At 40.9% G+C, this 21,277-nt stretch overlaps 1 pseudogene across 1 annotated transcript; it reads left to right on the forward strand.

The window, feature by feature from the left end:
• The first annotated feature begins 242 nt into the window (after nucleotides 1-242).
• Nucleotides 243-20,101, forward strand: LOC310931468 (retinoic acid receptor alpha-A-like; annotated as a pseudogene). The gene is made up of 15 exons: nucleotides 243-285; nucleotides 594-699; nucleotides 1,048-1,220; nucleotides 1,889-2,015; nucleotides 4,297-4,409; nucleotides 4,504-4,598; nucleotides 4,776-4,874; nucleotides 7,835-7,844; nucleotides 8,137-8,256; nucleotides 10,289-10,434; nucleotides 10,654-10,782; nucleotides 16,274-16,440; nucleotides 18,917-19,093; nucleotides 19,204-19,408; nucleotides 19,995-20,101. The product of its transcript is annotated as a retinoic acid receptor alpha-A-like (transcript).
• Nucleotides 20,102-21,277: the final 1,176 nt, after the last annotated feature.

The raw sequence follows: 21,277 nt of genomic DNA on the forward strand, positions 1-21,277 counted from the left end.
AATTCTACCAAAACTTTACCCACTGACACAGTGAAACAAATCACCCCAGAGCCAGCTCAGCATTCCTCCTCATCCTCCAGCTCAAATGATTTAGAGGTGGGAAGATTACTGTGGTGCTGGAGTCAGGCACAGCTTTGGCTGCCAGATACAGTCAGACTGATACTCTTGTTCACACTGAGCTGATGTAAGGCCAGTCACACTGCCATGGGAAAGCTGTAAAATAAAACCTAGCTGTAACGTAGATGACGGGGGAGGTGGTGGTGGGGAACTCCACAGGGGCACCCAGTATGAATTATAAAAGGGCAGACATGAGTGTATTTCAACACAAAGGTGCAAACAAATACATAGATGATAGATAAATAATTGTGACACATGTTACTGGTTGTTATGTTAACTCAGACCTATACTGTTAATCAGGTTACAAATAAGTGAAGTTACCACCAATAATTTTTTGTTATTTTGAATTAAATTGGCATACAGCGATGAGCAAAAACTGTCCAATAATTGTTGTACACTGTCGTGCTTCAGTATGTGGGTCTGTGCTCATGAGAATGATTGATTTTATGTGTGTTTTTCATGCACATGTCTTACAGATCTGCTGTTTGGTGTTCCTGGAAAGTACACAGGGGTCAGTCATTACAACAAGAAGCGGGTGGTGACGTACACCATCACTTTGGTGTTGTCCAGCTATGATGCAACGTGAGTCACATTTGCAGCCAAAGAGGAAATGCATTTGATAGTTAACAATGTAATGTGAGAGTAAGAATGCAAGTTAAGACTGTTTTTGTGTTTAATGCACTTTCTTAATTCTAGTCTGCTCTTTTTTTTAATGGGCATTCTGATACTGGAATCAATTCCTTATGTTTATTAAGGAAAAGGTGTAAATCTTCCAAAGACGGAAAAATTGTTAAGTTTAAATCCCATCAAGTGATTTTTACCAGTATTGGACTGATACCAATACTGAGTATTACAGGGTACAGATAGTCTGTTCCACTTCCTGCTCTGTATCTGGTGATAATCTAGAGGTGTGTGTGTGTGTGTATTCAGGTTCCTGGGCAGCCTGCGGGCTCGTCTGAAGCAGCTCCACCCTTCGACCAACTGCAGCCTGAGAGACGACCACATGGTTCACGTCCACTTCAAGGAGGAGATTGGCGTCGCCGAGCTCATCCCTCTCGTCACCACATACATCATCCTTTTTGCCTACATCTACTTCTCCACACGTTAGTCCACTGCTCTTTCCTTGTACACACAAACAGTTTTGGGGGGGGGGGATAAATCTATATACCTGCCCTTTGCACCTTTTTAATGGTCTACATTCTTGTTTGTGAGCTAATCAATCAATCAATCAATCTTTATTTATATAGCCCACAGTTTACAAAACATAGTTTGTCATAGTTTGAGCTAAGGCTGCTCTGCCTGGTGCCTGGATAATCCTCGCACGGGAACACTGAACTTCTGCAGGAATGCACCCAGCTGACACTGCAGCAGTTTGCCAGTACAAACATTAGTTCTGGAAACAATCACACACTGCACAGGGGCACAAAAATGAATATTCACACTCAAGCTGATTAGTTTTTTCCTCATTTGGCGTCTTGATAGACATTTTTGTTCTCTAAATAATCTGTTAATGCAAAACATTCTTGGAACCTTGGAGGATTTCTGATGGTTAGCACGAAATGAAGAATGAAGCATATTTAACTTGAATCTGCAACTATTGTGAGAGTTTTTTTCTGCTTCTCAACTATTGTATGAATATGTTCTAGTTCCTTTGCTCCATGTAACAAAGAAATCCATAAAAACTGAATAATTTTCACTATTTTTCGACATTTTAGGACAATGGTATCGTTACGTTATCATGCCTTTAACACGGCTCTCTTTGTTCTTGCAGGTAAGATTGACATGGTGAAGTCTAAGTGGGGTCTGGCTCTGGCCGCTGTGGTCACAGTCCTCAGCTCGCTGCTCATGTCTGTGGGACTGTGCACGCTGTTTGGCCTGACACCGACACTCAATGGAGGGTAGGAACAAGTTTCACATTCTGAAAACTAATTTTGTTTGGAAGATCACCAGGTTTTCGCACAAACAAACTAAACCTTCCTCCTGAGCAGAGAGTCATGACAACAAAGCATCCAAACTAATGTGTGTGCGTCTGTTAGCTTCACCGGAGCCAGCCTACCCTGCAAAGCAACTTAAAAAAAGGAAATGGTTGTACAGAAAAGGCAATAAAATAATAGATTCTGCCTCCTGCTGCTTTATTTACAAAAGGATAAATGCTAAGGAGTTGCTCGACATTTTATTTAAATTTTTTAAGTTATTAGATAATTTAGCTTCATTTCAAAAAATGGATCCTGTTAATAATTCCAGCCGCTGACAGCTTGTTACTCTTTCATCAATGTCTTGTTATCTTTTTCTCAGAAAGACAAGGAAAAGTCCACCTAGATACAACACACACTCTCACACAAACGTACCTCCGTTACAACTCATTGACTTCCCATTCCTTCTCCATTTACCCTAAATGAATATCTGTTAATGTTTACAACAACTTGGCAAGAAGTCATGTTTTTAGTGTGGATGGGGAAGAATGCAAGTGGGTGGAGCTACATTTAGGGGGCAGGGATATAGGGATGCTGACATTTAATAGTTGTCCAATCGCTTGAGGATCATTAAAAAGCAGACGTTGTGGCGTGATAACGGCACAGCGTTGTCCAACCACTGACCGAGATCTACGCAAAAACTGGCATGGGCCGTGCTTTGGCTGTTTGCATAAACACACACACATTCAAAGGTCTAACAAAGGCAAAATGCAAACCTCCCATCCACACAGCGGTGGTGTGTATTTGCCGTGAGTTACGTTACTGGGTGCGTCTCATGTCATGCTCAGAGCTGATCGCCTCTGTGACCCAGTTATACAGTTATATCTATAGCATGAGCTTATCTCCGCTCTCTTAACTTATCTGGCCACATTTCATCAGAGGAACATTCCCTGCAGGTGACTGCCAGATACTCGGAATCACCCTGAACCTGCTTCTTTTTTTTTTTTGCTCTGGAAGGAAAATAAAACTTGTTTTCAAAATAATTACTTTGGCCTTGTGTCACATAACTCACCTGTTTGCTGTCAATATGACTTTGTATTTGGAGTGTTTATCATGCACTCTGGCACAGTTTTGAAACCTTAAACCAAGTCATATGATCAATAAGGTTATCATGATAAGTATCAGTCAATATTGATAATTATCAATAACAATTTCCAGCTAATTAAAAACAGATTGTTGCACCTGAGTGAAGGTTATTAGGGTCAATGTGGTTGTATTGTATACTTGTGGTAGAGAAACTGACACCTTTTACATTTTTTGTGTTTTTATTGATTATTAGATTTACAGCACAAAGGAACTACATTATTCCAAAGATTTCATTTAGTGACTGGCTAGCATTATTTTCTGTCACTAATTGACCCTCCTGTGTATGCATGATCATTTGTAGTCTAGTTTTTTCACACCCTAGCTTAAGTATTAACCCATTAAGGCCTGAAACGCCTGGAAAAAATGCCCATCAAACCTGTCGGTGATTTCAGGAAGGCACACTTTCTTTTAAAGTAAATAACCATTTTCAATTTAAAAAAAATTAGAAAAGAAAGTAAAATCAACTTGTGTCAGTGCCTTGATTTAGTCCTGATGGACTGTGAAGAACAAGAACAGCATGTAATGACTAACAGTCTGCTTCACATGTGACGGTGATAGTTCTTACAGTGGTGTGACATCTGCAGGTAAATCCATTTTCACCCCTGGTGTGCGGGTGAAAACACACCGTCGATTACGTGGTAATTGGTAATTCTCCATCTTCCGTCACTTTCAAAACCTTCAAACTCATCGTCGTTATCAAACAATTATGTCTTAACCATAAATCCCGGTCGATTGGTTCAGCGTGTTCAAAGTCATCAGCAATGATGTCATTGAAGCCGAGAAACTCCTCAAAATCACTGCCTTCCGAAATCTCTTTGCTGTCAAAGTCCCTCCATGTTTGCTCGGTGAGATTTCAAAACAATGTCACGGGAAACCCTTATACCCCCCGAAAATTGACGTATCCGCTTTCCTGGCATCTATGGTAGAATTAAGCAGCCGCGCTCCCGGCTCTAATGTTAGAAATGGGGCAATGCTTTCCCTGCGTCAATGGGTTAAAACCAGGCAGATATGATAGGAAATTTGCCTAGCTTCTGTCAATCTATACAATTCAGAAATGGCTTCTACTTTTGTTCGTTTCAGTTTTGAGGCTGCAGCTGTTTCCCCTTGTCTCTGTCTGCAGGGAGATCTTTCCTTACCTGGTGGTGGTGATCGGCCTGGAGAATGTCCTGGTGCTCACAAAGTCCGTGGTCTCCACACCGGTCGACCTCGAGGTCAAACTCCGCATTGCTCAGGGTGAGTGAGTGTGTCTGTTCTGCTCCACGCCAGATAATTATCCTGCTCTTTTCCTGACAATTGTGTGTTTTCAAATGTTCCGTCTATTCTCCAGGCCTTAGTAATGAAAGCTGGTTTATCATGAAGAACATGGCCACTGAACTTTGCATCATCCTGATTGGATATTTCACGCTGGTGCCAGCCATCCAGGTAACTGAACACAAAGAATGGAAAGAAAACCAAAGAGACAAAATGAAAACACATACTGACAGTCTTAAAAATAACACAGAAAAGACAAGAATACAAAAAGAAATATCTGCATTGTGTGCTCTACTCATAACATCAGTGTGCAATGGTCTGACACCGCCGCTGCTTTTTCCTGTGCAGGAGTTCTGTTTGTTTGCTGTTGTGGACCTGGTGTCTGACTTCTTCCTGCAGATGTTCTTCTTCACCACAGTACTATCTATAGACATCCGCCGCATGGAGGTAAGAACTGTCACACAGACAAAGTTTGTGACTCTTATGTCGTCTTCAGTTCCCCAGAATTCAGGAAAAGGAACCTGGGGTTGCTCTTATTTTTCTCTATTAACTCTGAGTAATAAGAAGTTCTTGCATGTCTAAGAGCTTTTTTATATATATCAAAACTGTTCTTCCACAAGACATAGTGACTGTCATTATGTGTGGAACGCCACGTTCTTTCTAACTTCCGTGTACATACATTACATTAGACAGTCACGGAGAAACAGGAGAGGAGTCATTCATAGTAACCTCGTTAGAATAAACACGAGGACATTCTCCGAGCCGAGAACGAACAGTTTTAAGTGTGGTTTGTTAAATATTCGTTCTCTCCGCTCAAAAGCGTTGCTTGTGAATGAACTGATACACGAACAGGATTTTGACTTGCTCTGCTTAACAGAAACATGGCTTCAAGTGAATGATTATGTATCTATAAACGAAGCAACGCCTCCTTCCCACACCAATGTTCATACCCCTAGAGGAAATGGCAGAGGTGGAGGGGTCGCAGCTATATTTGACTGTATACTTTCGCTCACCTCTCGACCCACGTGTACTTATGAATCATTTGAGCACCTTACTCTAAGTCTGTTAGACTCAAGTATTAAACAGAATAACAGACTCCAGCTTATCGTTGTATACCGACCACCGAACTCCTACTCCGACTTTTTAAGTGATTTTGCAGATTTTTTATCTGATTTAGTTCTCTGTTCAGATAAAATCATCATAGTAGGTGATTTTAATATTCATGTGGACGTAGCCAATAATAGTCTTGGCTCGTCTTTTAAAGCTTTGCTTGAATCAATTGGCTTCAAGCAGCAGGTTAACAAACCAACACATCGTCATGGACACACACTTGACCTTATCTTGACGTATGGTATTGACATACATAACTTGGTAGTATTTGATGAGAATCCTTTGATATCGGACCATTGTCTGATCTCATTTGAGGTTGTACTTACTAATGTTACTGATCCTAAACAGCAGCATTATTACAGTCGCTGTTTATCCGACAGTTCAGTTGAAAAATTCACGTCATGTTTTATCACAGAGGAAGACTATAGAAACATCACTCCCACGGAACTTAATGGAATAGTGGATAACACAAATTTAACCTTGCAAACAGTTCTAAACACTGTTGCTCCTCTTAAGAGAAAGGTTATCACCCGGGACAAGTCTGCCCCATGGTACACAGCCCAAACTCGAGCGTTAAAGCTCAGTACACGGAAGTTAGAAAGAACGTGGCGTTCCACACATAATGACAGTCACTTTGTCTTGTGGAAGAACAGTTTTGATATATATAAAAAAGCTCTTAGACATGCAAGAACTTCTTATTACTCAGAGTTAATAGAGAAAAATAAGAGCAACCCCAGGTTCCTTTTCAGCACTGTAGCCAGGCTGACGGAGAGCCATGATACAACGAATCCATCGATCCCTCGATCGCTGAGTAGTAATGACTTTATAACATTTTTTAACGATAAGATAGAAACGATCAGAGATAGAATTACCAACCAGTTTAGTACAGCGAGCCTAGACTTAATTGCGGCTCCAGCTTTACATGTACTGAATCATTTTATTCCTATAAGCCTCCGGGAGCTGACCTCACTGGTCTCCTCCTCTAAACTAACTACATGTCAGTTGGACCCTATACCAGCTAGACTCCTTAGAGAGGCTCTACCACAAGTTGGAAATATTTTACTAGATCAAATAAATATGTCTTTACTGAGCGGCTGTGTCCCAAAGGCCTTTAAGATGGCAGTAATTAAGCCATTACTTAAAAAGCCTTCTCTCGACAGTAGCATTCTGAGTAACTATAGACCGATCTCAAACCTTCCTTTTATTTCAAAGATTTTAGAAAAACTGCAGCCACACAGTTGTGTGATCACCTGTGTAGCAATAATGTATTTGAAAAGTTCCAGTCTGGGTTTAGAACCCACCACAGTACAGAGACTGCACTACTTAGAGTAAAAGATGATATTCTTATGGCCTCTGAAAAAGGACTGGCTTCTATACTGGTTCTGTTGGATCTCAGTGCAGCATTTGATACTATAGATCATGAGATCCTGCTACATAGACTAGAACAAGACGTTGGGATTAGAGGATCGGCACTTGTCTGGTTCAAGTCCTATTTATCGGACAGATTTCAGTTTGTTAGTGTAAACGAGGAATCCTCCATATTCACTAAGGTTAACTACGGAGTTCCTCAGGGTTCTGTGCTTGGACCTATTCTTTTTACCCTGTACATGCTGCCATTAGGCAACATTATCAGGAAACACAACATAGATTTTCATTGTTATGCAGATGACACTCAGCTATATGTATCTGCACGACCGGACGACCCAAACCCATCTATTAAACTCCAGGATTGTCTCATAGACATACAGACGTGGATGACTCGGAACTTTCTGATGCTTAACACAGAAAAAACTGAGGTCATGGTCCTTGGGCCAAAAGATATAAGAGCAGCACTTGGAGCTCTAAACCTAGGCAGTAACACTTCAGTCCCTTGCACTACAGTAAGGAACCTAGGAGTCCTGTTTGACCAGGATTTATCACTGGATGAACATATTAAGCATATATGTAGAACAGCCTTCTTCCACCTTCGCAACATCAAGACAATTAGAAATATTATATCGCGACAAGACTCTGAGAAACTTATCCACGCCTTTATAACCTCTAGGCTGGATTACTGTAACTCCTTACTGTCAGGATGTCCTAGTAAGTCCCTGAGAAGCCTTCAACTGGTCCAGAACGCAGCAGCACGGATACTGACTCGAACCAGACGACGTGACCATATAACTCCTGTCCTGGCTTCTCTTCACTGGCTCCCAGTGAAAAGTAGAATCGATTTTAAAATACTTCTACTTACATACAAGGCCCTGAACAATCAGGCACCTTCTTACATTTGTGACTTAATCACTTTATATCATCAGTCATGTGGAGGTCGGCAGCATCAGTGGAGGAGGTTCACGGAGAGTTCAGCTGCATACATTGGGCAACAACACCCATCGCTCCCTGTGACGTCACAAATGTGAAGCAGAGTGAGTTGAGACATCCGAGGAGACAAGAAGAAGAAGACGTGGAATAAACTTTGTGATGCAAAGCAGAATCCTGATCTGGAGGAAGTCGACATGCAAACTGTTTATCACCGTCTCTGGGAAACATAGTTGTGTTTATGCGGTACAATCATCATCATCATCATGTTTGACCACATGGAGATTCCGTGCTTCGGAAGTCCTGGACTTTTACAGCTCATCCAGTCCCGTCTGCGTGTTTCAGGACCACGACCAGGATCTGGTAACCTTCTTCCCCAAGCTCCTCGAGTGGGACTGGCAGGAGCACCTGTGCTCACAGTGTAAGTGGGGACTGCTGATGCTGTGCTCTTGTATTTATTTATTTCCAGTACACATCTTTTCTCCTATTCTTTTGTCCATTCTTCAAAGTAGATGTCTTTCGTTTAGTCGTTTTCAACAGGCAGCAGCTAACAATCAGTTCTCATGTTCTGTATTCATCCCCAGTCTCAAACTGACACGATCCTCAACTGTAGCAGCACACTATTCAAATAAGTAGGTTTTAATGACTTGATAAAAATGAATAATAATAACATTAACAATAAAAATACTTGAGCTACTTTAGTCAGCCATTAGCACTATTCAAGATTAGATTTACACAGGTAGGTGGAGTTGAGGTTTGGTGAAATATATAGTGAAAACCATTCAAGAAAACTATCCAAAAAATAATTTTCAATAAAACTGTTCAACAAACCATTCAAGAAAACTTTAAGATGCTGATAACGCAGAAGTTGTCTTTCATTTTCTTTATAAGCTCAAACCACTTGTTTTTCCAATTTGTTGGAGATTAGATTTAGTCATTGATAAATACTTGGTTCACCGATGCAGCCTTAGTCATTTGTGCAGACTGCAAGTCATGCGTCCAATAAAACTGTGCAACAAACTACTGTCCAAAAAGAAATTCAAGAAGATGGCCCAACAAACTGTCCAATAAAACTTTTTTATTTTTATTTTTTTTAAATGAGCTAGTGTTAATTGTTTTTTAGAGTGGGGTTGTTAGTTTGTTCTGTGTTTTTCTTTGTAAATGCTTAGTTTTATTTGCTGGGTGCAAGATTCAAAAAAGGTCATAATAAAGTATTGCGTCTCAAATAAAACCTTTCAAACTTTCCGGCAGAGAAATAAATACACTCACTTCATATGAACCCCAAAGACTTATTTATGAAAATAATTTACAAAGATGAAAACTAAGCACATTTTCACTACGAGTATTTTAAAGAAGCTCATGCACAACAAAGTGGGCACGGCTTCTTCACCAAATCACACTTCCTCTTTGTCCGGTATCCTCCTCCTTATCTCCTCATCTTGAGAATTCTCCTCCAGCCTTAAACCTCTTTGTTGGTTAAAACAGTCGACAAACATCACATGACAGCACCTAAATTGGGCCCTGGGGCAGCCTCTCCACAACCACCTCCCACCTTTGTGTTTGAGTTACATATGGGTTACAGTTAACGAGGGAAGTGTTCCATTTATGGCTCTTTGACCTCGACTATCGTCCTATGTCAGCTGAGATTGGCACAGCATCCCGCACTTCATGATGTGGAGGATGAAGCTAGATGGGTTCGCATTTGGCTAGAAAAAAATGGAGGTGGTCAAGTAATTCTGCAGGAAGAGCCTTTAAATCTTGGCATCTGGCGATGTTTTGGAGGCTGATTTTAACACAATCGAAAAAAAGGCCTGTGATCATACACCAGATCAGACTAAGGCTGCATTCCAGGCAGTTCCTTCTAAATCAAACCCTAGTTCGTTTGCTTTGAAAGTGAAGGTTTGTTTGGGGAACTCTGATGTGCACCAAAGAAGCGAACTCTGGTCCGCCTAAAAATGTAGCTCCCGGTTTGCTTCAAGTGGACAAAATGCCGGAAGTGTACTACAACGCAGGGCATTGTGGGTAAACGCAACCAAAACATACACGCGTGTAGCACAGTAGCTGGGAGAAATTGCTTGCGGTCAGACATGATGGAGTGAGAACAAGGAAAAATCTAACCCATTTTAATGTTCCTGAGTCGGCCAGGAACTGTGCAGTTCTTCAAATGACGTGAGGACGCCTGATGCAGAGCATGCTGCGAATCAATTAAAGTGGACGCCATGGACGAAGACGCTCTTACGAGTTGTTTCTACCATCATAAGCTGTGTCAGCACATTCAATCTTTGAAGTTTAAGGGAATTAGTCCTGGAAAGTCCTTGAAAGGTCCTTTTAATTTGATGTTAACTAAGTTACTAAGGCGTTAACTGGTTCAGTGTAGGAATACGGAATACTTTGTTTACAGCGTTCAAATAAATTTGGAAGTGAACGCAGTGCTGTCCTGTTTGTGTTTGCAGCAGTGGGCAGCCAGAGCTCCAGCTCCAGTTTGGACGACCTGTTCACCAGCCCCAACTTGCCACCTCCGCCTCCCCGCACACGCTCGGTGTGTCAGGACAAGTCTTCTGGTTACCACTATGGCGTCAGTGCCTGTGAAGGCTGCAAGGTAACAGTAGATAATTAACAGAATATCTGTAAGTGAACATGTTATATATATTCATTTGATTTTCTTGACTTTGGTCCGGATTTCCCTGAGCCAGCTCTAACTATAAGCTTTATCAAAGAGGAAAGTTTTAAGTCTAACTTTAAATACAGAGAGAGTGTCCTGAGGTGCCGTTATTTCCACTTCTCTGGTGCTGAAGCTCATCTTGCTTTGACTCTGCAGGGCTTCTTCCGCCACAGCGTGCAGAAGGACACGGTGTACACCTGCCACCGCGACAGGAACTGCGTCATCAACAAGATCACCAGGAACCGCTGTAAGTACTGTGCTTCGCTGTGGGGATGGCCAGGGAGAGTTAGGATGAATCGCAATTCCACCCCTTAGGGTTAGGGTTAGGGTTAGTGGAGGGGGTTGAGATATTTAGATATCTAAATAGTGTTGGGCTTAAGTTATTTGGTTTTATTTTCTAGTTTTGTAGATTTGTACATTTGCACACGTTAGAGCCGTGCAGTAATTCGTGAAAAAAATTGCACGATCTCATTTCTAAATTATATCTAGTGGAAGTAGATTTTGGAATTATAGAATTTTGAAGTTTAAGTCGATTTTGGAATTTTAAGTAAAATTTGGAATTTTAAGTAAAATTTGGAATTTTAAGTAAATTTTGGAATTTTTGCTGAATGTTGGAGTTTAACCCATGTTTTCAGTATTTTCAAGTCTTTTTAACTGATCTATAGTTATTTCTAACATTTATTTACATTTATTTATTTACTGTTCTGAAATCTTCTAAATAAGAGACTGAAACTCTGTCATAATACTGAAAAATATTTTAAAAGTAGCGAAATTAGGTACCGTTTTGTACCAGTACCGAATTCCAGATCCAGAAATGATGAACAGTACCCCAACCCTACACCCCTGGGATAAATGTTAAAAGAAAATTATAACTATGGACTAAATAGAGAAATAGAGCACTCATTTACTGCTCTCTTAATGCCTGAAATGTCCCATTTACTCCGCACTTTACTGCTACACCTTTTGCAGCTTTTTTTTTTTTTTTGAGTTTATTCCCCCCTGAACCCCTAGATGCTTGCGTTTGCACTCCATTGTGCCGACCGTACCAGTGGGAACAAACAGCCACAAGTGCCGTGACCTAGATCATTGAGGGGGTGTAACACAGTGGCGGCCGTTGGCAGTGATAGGGCGACAGAGACGGATCCACCCAAACACATGTTCTCATTATTGCTGCTCAAACACGTTACATAAACGCAGCACAGCACATGTAGCGGGCGGACGGATGCTATGTAACTGCTTTGGTCAGTGTGTAATATGAGTTGAGTTGGAGCGTTTACACAATGTGGACGTGAATTGGGGCATTCAGAGAGAAGGGGGGAGAGGGAGGGGGGTTTAGAACGAGGAAGTCAGAGATTGTTGCGTTGCGTAATCCTGAGCTTCCCTGACGTGCGTTACAGCTGCCTGAACCGAGTCAGTGGAGCACACGCTGTAATGTTACAGAAGCATTTGTGAACAAGATAACCTGGGGTCCGTTTCACAAAGCAGGTTTAGTGAAAACTCTGAGTCTGTTAACCCTGAAATGAGGGAAACTCTGAGTTTTCCGTTTCACAAAGGGAGGTTAGTCAAACCAGAGAAAGAGGAGTAACACTAGCCTGTTTCACAGAGAGAGGTAACTTAAGCTCTCGGTCAGTTACCATGGTAACATGCTCTTTGAAACTAACCTGGTCGGGACCAGGTTTTTCTCCGCAAACCTTGAGTTTCTCTCTGTCTCCGCCCTCTTTCAGACACACACGATATTTGATTTCCTCATTCATTCAGTCAGCAGAGTTTTAGCGTAGTATAGTTCTGCGTCTGTTCTGCGTCTACATTAGAAGTTATATTAGGTGGAGACTATTTTCACAACCATGTCCTTTTGACAGTGATCCCGTGGATGAAGGTGCAGCATTACTGTGCAGAGAATTAAATATTCGTCAGGAGATGATTATCAGACCTCATAGATGTTCTTACATTTCCAGACACTTTTCTTTTTGAGCGGAACTGTTTCACGTCACAGTTCATCATTTACATTCACAACCTAATCCGTCCTTACATTTCAACATTAATAACCGGAGTCACGCTCTCACATCACAGCAGAAACTGTGTGTTGCGCTGCGGTTTTTTAAATTATTTTTTTTACTTTTATACAACGTCATAGATGCAGATCACTTGAACGTGATATAAATAATGTGATAATAATAATAATGTAAGTCATTTATGTGTGAAAACATCATTATGTTGGTGATAACTGTACAGTCAAACAGCCACTTCATATTTACTTTATGTAAAACATGATCAAAATGAGGTTAATCCCATGAGATTATACCGAGGTTTTACCTGTTTGAACAATGTTTTTATGTTTCATCTTAAACTGCTGCCAACTGCGCTTCTCCCCCGCGGGATTAAACCTAAATAAATAAATTAATTATCTACAACTCAAGCAGTTTCCCCCTGTAATATTATTGTGATTGTGCAAAGGACGACATTTAAACTTCCTCATCAGCAGCAGAGTTCTCTCCGACGTCGTCTCCCTCTCTTTTGCTGCTGTTACACTTCCTTCTAAAAACTTGCTCAAACTCATGCATTAATATTTCCAACTCCAGTGGGTGAAGAACGTCACCCTCTGCTTCCCCGTTGTCATGATGACTCGTTGAAACGGGGCTCCATTCATGCTGTCTTTTTATACTTGTGGTGCACGCGCTTAACTCGAGGTGAAACTACTCCGAGTTGAACAAACTAACTCAAATCAGCTGTTCTGAAACGGAAAACTCTGAGTTTCCTTTCTCAGAGTAGATCAACTCAGAGTTCAGGGTTAGACTCAGAGTTTGTTGAACCTGCTTTGTAAAACGGACCCCAGGTTTGCCCAAGGCAGTCGGCTTCACGTGATCCCCACCTCCCCCCTCTAGCACTGGTGGTCCGTGGGCCATAACTGGCCGGCCAGCATTAATATCCGGCCCTGTAGATGAACTCATCCTCCTGTTATCCTCAGATTTACTGGCACCCTTAAACCTTGAATGAAAATGTATGTGTAATGTGTAACCCATATACATCGTGTTCCAAATTATTATGCAAATTGGATTTAAGTTTCTTAAACATTTATTTTTTTGTTTTTCAATTAAACTCATGGATGGTATTGTGTCTCAGGGCTCTTTGGATCAGTGAAATCAATCTCAGACACCTGTGATAATTAGTTTGCCAGGTGAGCCCAAGCAAAGGAAAACTACTTAACCACTTCTTCCCTGGCCCTCTTTTTGGAGTCCCTGCTCGAAAATGACATGCCCAAACTAAATAGAGTGAATCTCTGCAGTTACAAGGTCTATGTGGATTATCTTGGTATCAAAATAAAGATAACACTTGTGAGATTCCACCAGAGGTGTAAGTTTCACTGTAGATGCCACTGTGTCAGAGTAAATGTACATGGAACACAGCATAACTGAAGGATTTTTTTCTCTCGCCAAAAAGAAAATTGCATTTTAAAGCAAATATCACCTTATTTAGTAGGAGTTTAAAAACACATGGAGGTCATGTGGACATGAGCTGAGCAATGTTGAATTCTGCTGAAATGAAGCAGAGTGAAATTACAGAGGTTTTAGCAAAGAGATGTCTAGGCGTTCTCTCTTTTGGCACAGTTTGGCCTTTTGAAATTTCTTAGGTACCAAATTATTAAAAACCCATTTAATTTTATTTATATGTCACTACAGGTCTAAAAATAACTTGTTTTTGAAGAAAAAAAAAGTAGAATAATACTGTAAATCGATGCTCCCTATGCGGTGCGTAGTAACAACTCTGTGACTCTGCAGCGTCTTCAGTTACGCAGCGCCATAGCTCTGGCTTACCTTGGTCAATTAGGGTGATTGACAGCTCGTTTTAAACCTCTAAACCGGTAGAATCAGACCCCGATCTCCAAATGCATGTGAATCACTTCATTAGCGAGTCAAAAGGACATAAATGCATATGACGCATTTGTGTGGACATTCGCCCTTCTCTAATCAGAACAATCTAATGTTGCTCTGTAATGATCAATCAGACCGGGATTTGTTCCAAAAGCATGTTGGGAAGTGTAGTTCTGTGGTTTTGTTCCGGTGGAAATAACCTGTTTTGATAAACGACAAAGGTAAGACAACATTTCTGCCTGTATTTCTTGAAAGTCAGTTGATTGCTTTTATTTTGAGGCTGGATCCGTGAATCTTGGTTGTCGAGTGATAAAAATGGTACCGCTGGAATCTGTGGGTTCTCCGCTGTCCAGTCGACTACAGAAACTGTGTTTCGTGAACATAAGAATGGTTTATCTGAGATTTCAGCTGAGTTTCTGACCTTTCTGTGGGTATGCAGCATGTCTGTGTTTGTTAAAGTTAGATATGGTTTTATGACGCTTTTGTTGCTGCGTCTGATGCTGCCCCCGGTAGCGGAGGCAACCGTGAAGAAGAGGTTAAGCAGGATGTTCCACATTATTAAGCATGCAGCAGGTTTCAAGTAATATGGGAAAGAAAAAGGATCTCTCTGCTGCTGAAAAGTGTGAAATTGTGCACTACCTTGGACAAGGTATGAAAACATTGGATATATCCCGAAAACTTAAGCGTGATCATCATACTGTGAAGAAATGTGTCGCTGATTCAGAGTACAGGCGGGTTCGTGCAGACAAAGGCATAATAAGGAAAGTTTCTGCCAGACAAATTCATAGGATTAAGAGAATGCCATTGCAAAGCAGGAAACACATATTTGAAGGTGCTGGTTCCTCTGGAGTCCCACAAACTTCAAGGTGTCGGATCTTTAAGAAGTTTGCAAGTGTCCATAAACCTACTATTCGGCCACCCTATAAACCATGCTCACAAGCAGAAATGGTTGCAGTGGGCTCAGGAATTACTAATTCTCAAACAATTTTGTTTACGGATGAGTGCCGTGCAACCCTAGTACTGGATGGTTGATGAATGGCCACCATGTCCGAACAAGGCTGAGACGTCAGTAAGGAGGTAGCGGAGTCATGTTTTGGGCTGGAATCATGGGGAGAGAGCTGGTTGGCCCCTTCAGGGTTCCTGACCGTGTGAAAATTACCTCTGCAAAGTATGTGGAGTTTCTAACTGACCACTTTCTTCTGTGGTAAAAAAAGAACCGTGCCTTCCGTAGCAAAATCATCTTTATGCAGGACAATGCACCATCTCATGCTGCAAAGAATACCTCTGGGTCGTTGGCTGCTATGGGCATAAAAGGAGAGAAACCCATGGTCTGGCCCCATCTTCCCCTGACCTCAACCCTATTGAGAACCTTTGGAGCATCATCAAGCAAAAGATCTATGATAGTGGGAAGGCAGTTTGGGTCCAAGCAGCAGCTCTGGGAGGTTATTCTGACATCCTGCAAAGGCATTAAAGCAGAAACCCTCCAAAAACTCACTACTTCAATGGATGTTAGAATTGTGAAGGTGATATCAATGAAGGGGTCCTATGTTAACCTGTAACTTGGCCTGTTCAGATGTTTTTGATTAAAATAACGTTTGATTTAATTTATATGACCTAATGCTGCAAATTCCATTCCATGACAATTTTTAGTTCTTTACAACATAGAAAATGTCACTTGAAACACTGTTGTGCACGATATTTTGGAATAGTGCATTTTGTATACATATGTATACACATATATATATGTCTGTATATATATATGTGTGTGTGTGTATTTATGTGTATATATATATGTATATGTGTGTATATATATATGTATATATATATAGATACAGAAATATTAAAATCACCCCACAATCTCACTGACATTTAATATCAGTTATTAAATATTTTTGCTCTGTTGTCAGTGGTGAGAAACGACAGGAACAGGAGAAAGGGGAAGACGGTGGCAGTGGCGATGGCGATGGTGGAGACGTAGGAGCTGACGGAGGAGCTTGGACTGACAGTGGAGAAGATCGACCGGGCTCACAGAGAGACCTTCCCCTCCCTCTGTCAGCTGGGAAAATACACCATAGTGAGTCAACGAGGCCACACAAGTGCGAATGGAAAAGAATGTACTGTATGTGAGTTAAGATTAGATAAGATTATCCTTTATGAGTCCCACATGTGGAGTCCAGAGCCAAGCGGAAAGAGAACTTGGCCTTGACTACAAGTCTATTGATTGGTCAGAGATTGTCATCACTGAAGAGTCATGAGTGCGATGTCTGACAAGAATCCAAGCCAACAGTGTCCAACTGTAGATTTAAGTTAAAAAGACTTAAAAAATCCTACTTATAACTCCAAATTCTACTTATAGTTCCAAAATCAACTACTTAAAGTTCCAAATTGTACTGAAATCTAATTATAATGCCAAAATCTACTTAAACCTCCAAAATCTAATTATTATTCCAAAATCTACTTCAACCTCCAAAATCTCTTTAAAATTCCAACATCTACTTCTACTTTCTGCTAAATCTGGTGCACCCAACTTTTCATTTTATTTAAATGATTATTGTTCGTGCACACTGTCCTGAAATAAATCAACTTAAACTATTTGAGCTGGAAATGAATCAAGCATAAAATTCAACCTCTAAAACTTTTTTTGTAAAACATTTGAAAACTCACGGATAACTAGATGATCCACGAATAAAGATTAAAAAAAATATATATATATATATATATATATATATATATGTACACACACACACTTTATACAAAAATTAATTACATGTTTTGAAAAGCACAAATGAACAGCACCTGCAATGTCATTGTACAATACATATAACAGTAATATAATAATGATAATAATAATTATTATTATTATTATCATTATTATAATAAAAAATGAATAAAACTTTCCAGTTCCTTATGTGTTAAAATAGGACATTTGTGTATCATAAGGATCAGGAAACAAACACGACCTATTTGAATTCTGAATGTAGTTGGCAAAATATTGTTTTGATATAAGCTTCGCATTCAAATGATGAGCACTTTGATCACAGAGGCTCGGCTTTTTGCAACAGTGCTCAAATGCAAAAATGTCAGCGCGGCAGGCAAAACAGAAATTTAAATAAAAACACAGAGAGAGACAGATCTATTTGCTCAAGATATCATCTGTTCTACTGTATACATTATTCAAATAGTTTGTTTCCTGCTTGTTGTGTGTGATGTTTCCAGGATGTTTCATTATCGACCCTTTAAAAAAAAAAAAAAAGATTATTATATTATTTTAAAGAAGAAGAATCTCACAGATCTGATCCGCCATTAAAACACAAACTTAAATCCATAAATATTTGAATTACGTTCCTATAGACAAACTGGATTTAGAAAGCTTTATTAGTAATGGTTGACATTTCAGGTTCTGCCCTTGTGCCTTTCTAAAAGATCAGAACAGTTCACACTCACAGCATGTTAAAAACATACATTTACACGGATAAAAACATAGAAAATATATATTTATGGAATAAATGTGTTGTTTGTGTAATTGCACATTATTGTTTTCTTGATTAAGATGTAAAAAAAAATGAGTTTTAATGGTTGAATGTTGTATTTTGTTTAATTTCTGGATCAAATGTGCATCTAAAAAGGTGAATTCAGTTTATTTACCAAATAAATGTTTTCTTTAGTTATAAATAGGTGGTCTAATACATTTGCTAAGCACTTTATATAAATACAGTGATGTGAAAATGTAACAGAAATGTATGAGATTATAGAATCACATGACTCGGGAAGATCATTTTTGGGTGGTGTTGAAATAAAAGTCCAGTGAAATAATTGTGCAGTCATCTCAATCAGAGAGAAAAAAACCTTCATGAGAAGAATGATCTATAATCACGCATCAGGGCGTGTCCGTTCCAAAAATACACCAGTGTTCCTAACGTCACAAGCCTGTGGTTTTGCGAGCATCGGCAGAGCTCAGTGGATTATGAGTAACACCATTGTACAGAGACGGCTCCAGGATACAAACGATGCAAAGTCTGAATTTCCCAGGAACTTGGTCAGAACTCGCAAACTGGTCACAGGAATTGATCTTTTTATTATTATTATTATTATTATTAGTATTATTGGGGAAAATTGGCTTGACCCAAACACGAAAGCTCAGACTGAAGTTAGACATCACCAAACTGACCTCTGCTGGTTTAATGAAACAACACAAAACCTTAAAAGAACCTTAGACCATGTTTCTCCTCAGGTTAGTTTGAACCAAAAACAAAACATTTCGAGAACGTTTCTCCTGTAGTTGCACCGTGGTCTCCGCACAACGTTCCCATTTGGTGCTCTGAGAAGGTTTCAACCAGCTCTGAACGTTCTCCAAAGGTTGAATGAAGGTTGTGAGTAGTGAGTAACATTTGGGAAAGGTTCTAGGAACTGAAGAGAACCAGAAATTGTAAAAGCCAAACTCCAAACTGAGGTTGCTTTGTCGAATGATTTAGTTTCAGTTTAAAGTTAAACTTGCAGTGGTCTTTTAAACTCTCTGGACTCTGCTCGTCCTCACGTTCCTCTGTGAACAGAACTCCAGCGCAGACCACAGGATCCAGCTGGACCTCGGACTGTGGGATAAATTCAGCGAGCTCGTTACCAAGTGCATCATCAAGGTGGTGGAGTTTGCCAAGCGAGTGCTGGGTTTCACCGGTCTGACCGTCGCTAACCAGATCACTCTGCTCAAGGCCGCCTGCCTGGACATCCTGGTGAGTCCGTCCTAAAACACAGGTTTCTGTGAGTCTATGACTGGAACGACACATTAATGCCAGGACAGGCAGGATCACGAGTAGATGACCGAGTCTAAATTCTCTTCCAGATCCTGAGGATTTCCAATCGCTACACCCCAGACCAGGACACAGTGACCTTCTCCGACGGGTTGACCCTGACCCGCACTCAGATCCACAACGCTGGATTCGGACCACTGATGGACCAGGTTTTCACGTTTGCCGGGCAGCTGCTGCCGCTGGAGATGGACGACACGGAGAGCGGGCTTCTCAGCGCCATCTGCCTCGTCTCTGGTGGTAAGGGAACTTGGTCCCTAAAGGAGCACTCCTGCCTTTGCAGCAAGAGGACCGGGTTCCTCCCACCGTCCAAAATCATGCAGATTTGAGAATTAGGCAAATTGTACACTCTAAATTAACCTTAGGGTAGGGTTAGACTTTGATTTGGGATTCAATTCTAAATAAACACATTTCAATTGGTGGAAAAGCAGATTAAACTGGGTTTTTTTGACCAGTTGAAATATTAGTGACATCTAATGGTGAGAATGCAGATTATAACAAATGGAGGAAAAAGTATGTTGTTCTTCTTCATTTGTGCCGTAAAGGGTCCATTTCAGAACCCGAAGTGAAATGCAAGTTCTGGCTTGTTTGTCCATTTGGACTTATGTAGAAACATGGCAGCCACCATAAAGCACCAAATATTTCTGAGGCGACCAAAAACAAACAGTTTTTATAAAGGCTCCAGATTGGATGTAGTTACGTAGATGGAGACTGTGTCAGTATCATAGTGTGAGCCTAGCATGAACGAATCTACTGTGTGTTGTTTTAAACTGTATTTTCTGGACAGGAGTGTTAAAAAAAATGTTGGTTTCATTTATTTCCAAAGGTGCAGAGAGGGTGGTGACGCTAAAGATGGAGATCCCGGGCTCCATGCCTCCTTTGATCGAGGAGATGCTGGAGGATCTGCAGAACCTGGAGAAACAGCACAAGTAAAGCCCAATTTATACTTCTGCGTAAAGTGCTCTGCGTAGGTTACGCAGAGACTCTGCGTTGACGTAGAGCCTGTCGTAGAGCCTCTGCGTCATCTCCGACTGCACTAAATATTTTTTAAGTGTCCGTCACATCAAGGGACAACGGAGACGGCAAGAGCTGCGATTGGTCCTCAGGACAGACCGAGCTAAGCAGCTCTGTGCCGGCTCACAGTGCGCACCGAGCGTCCACAGAGGCGGAGCTGATCACCGCCGATAACGCTGCTGCCAAACTATAAATACGTCATATCTTAACACACACAGCACATGTTTAGACTCTAAATGGCCAATTTCTCGCCTCAAATTATCTTAAAACTGCGTTCCGTAACACAGAAAAGTGAGAAACGGCGACAGCGACGCCTACTGATCGGGCGGGAAATTGCAGCGCGTGTCCGTCAGAATACTCTGTAGAAGTATAGAGGCTCGAGGCGTCTCCGTGGTGACGCAGTCGGATAACGCATACACAGTCGGAGAAGTATAATGTGGCCTTAACGTTGAGCAGAGCCTACGCGAACACACATACGCACACACGTACACACACACACGCACACACACACACACACACACACACACACACACACACACACACACACACACACACACACACTGTCTGCTTACACTTCATTAACCACAGGAGTTCCTGAAGTGCAGATGCAGTTCAAATGGTTATTAATGTCAGTCTGTGCTCAGAGACAATGATGCAGTAATCATTATTTTAATGCAACACTATGGGCCTGATTTACTAAAGCTTTGCGTGTGCAAAAACGTGTGCAAACTGGATTGCACACGCAGATTAGCGTTGATGCTGATCTACTAACAGGGGCGCAACAAGGAGTGTGTTCCTCAGACAGGTAAAATAGCACTCGCAACCCATTTAGCGTTTTTGCCTCAATGCATATACAATATGGGGCGTTTACACGCTATTCTGCGTGTGATGGGAGGAGAAAATGTAAATATGTTATTTTAGCACGTGCAAAGTCATTTATCAAACCTGAAACTGATTGCGCTGCTTATTTTTGCGTCTATATTTAGCACGTTTGAAAGACTGCAGTCAAGCCAGCCAACACATCGTGAACGACAGTCAAGCCAGCCAACCTAGTTTTTTGCTGTGGGTGATTATAGCAGGTTTACGGTAACAACA

The sequence above is a fragment of the Microchirus variegatus genome, assembly GCF_963457635.1.
Source record: "Microchirus variegatus genome assembly, chromosome: 1".
In the NCBI taxonomy this organism is placed as follows: domain Eukaryota; kingdom Metazoa; phylum Chordata; class Actinopteri; order Pleuronectiformes; family Soleidae; genus Microchirus; species Microchirus variegatus.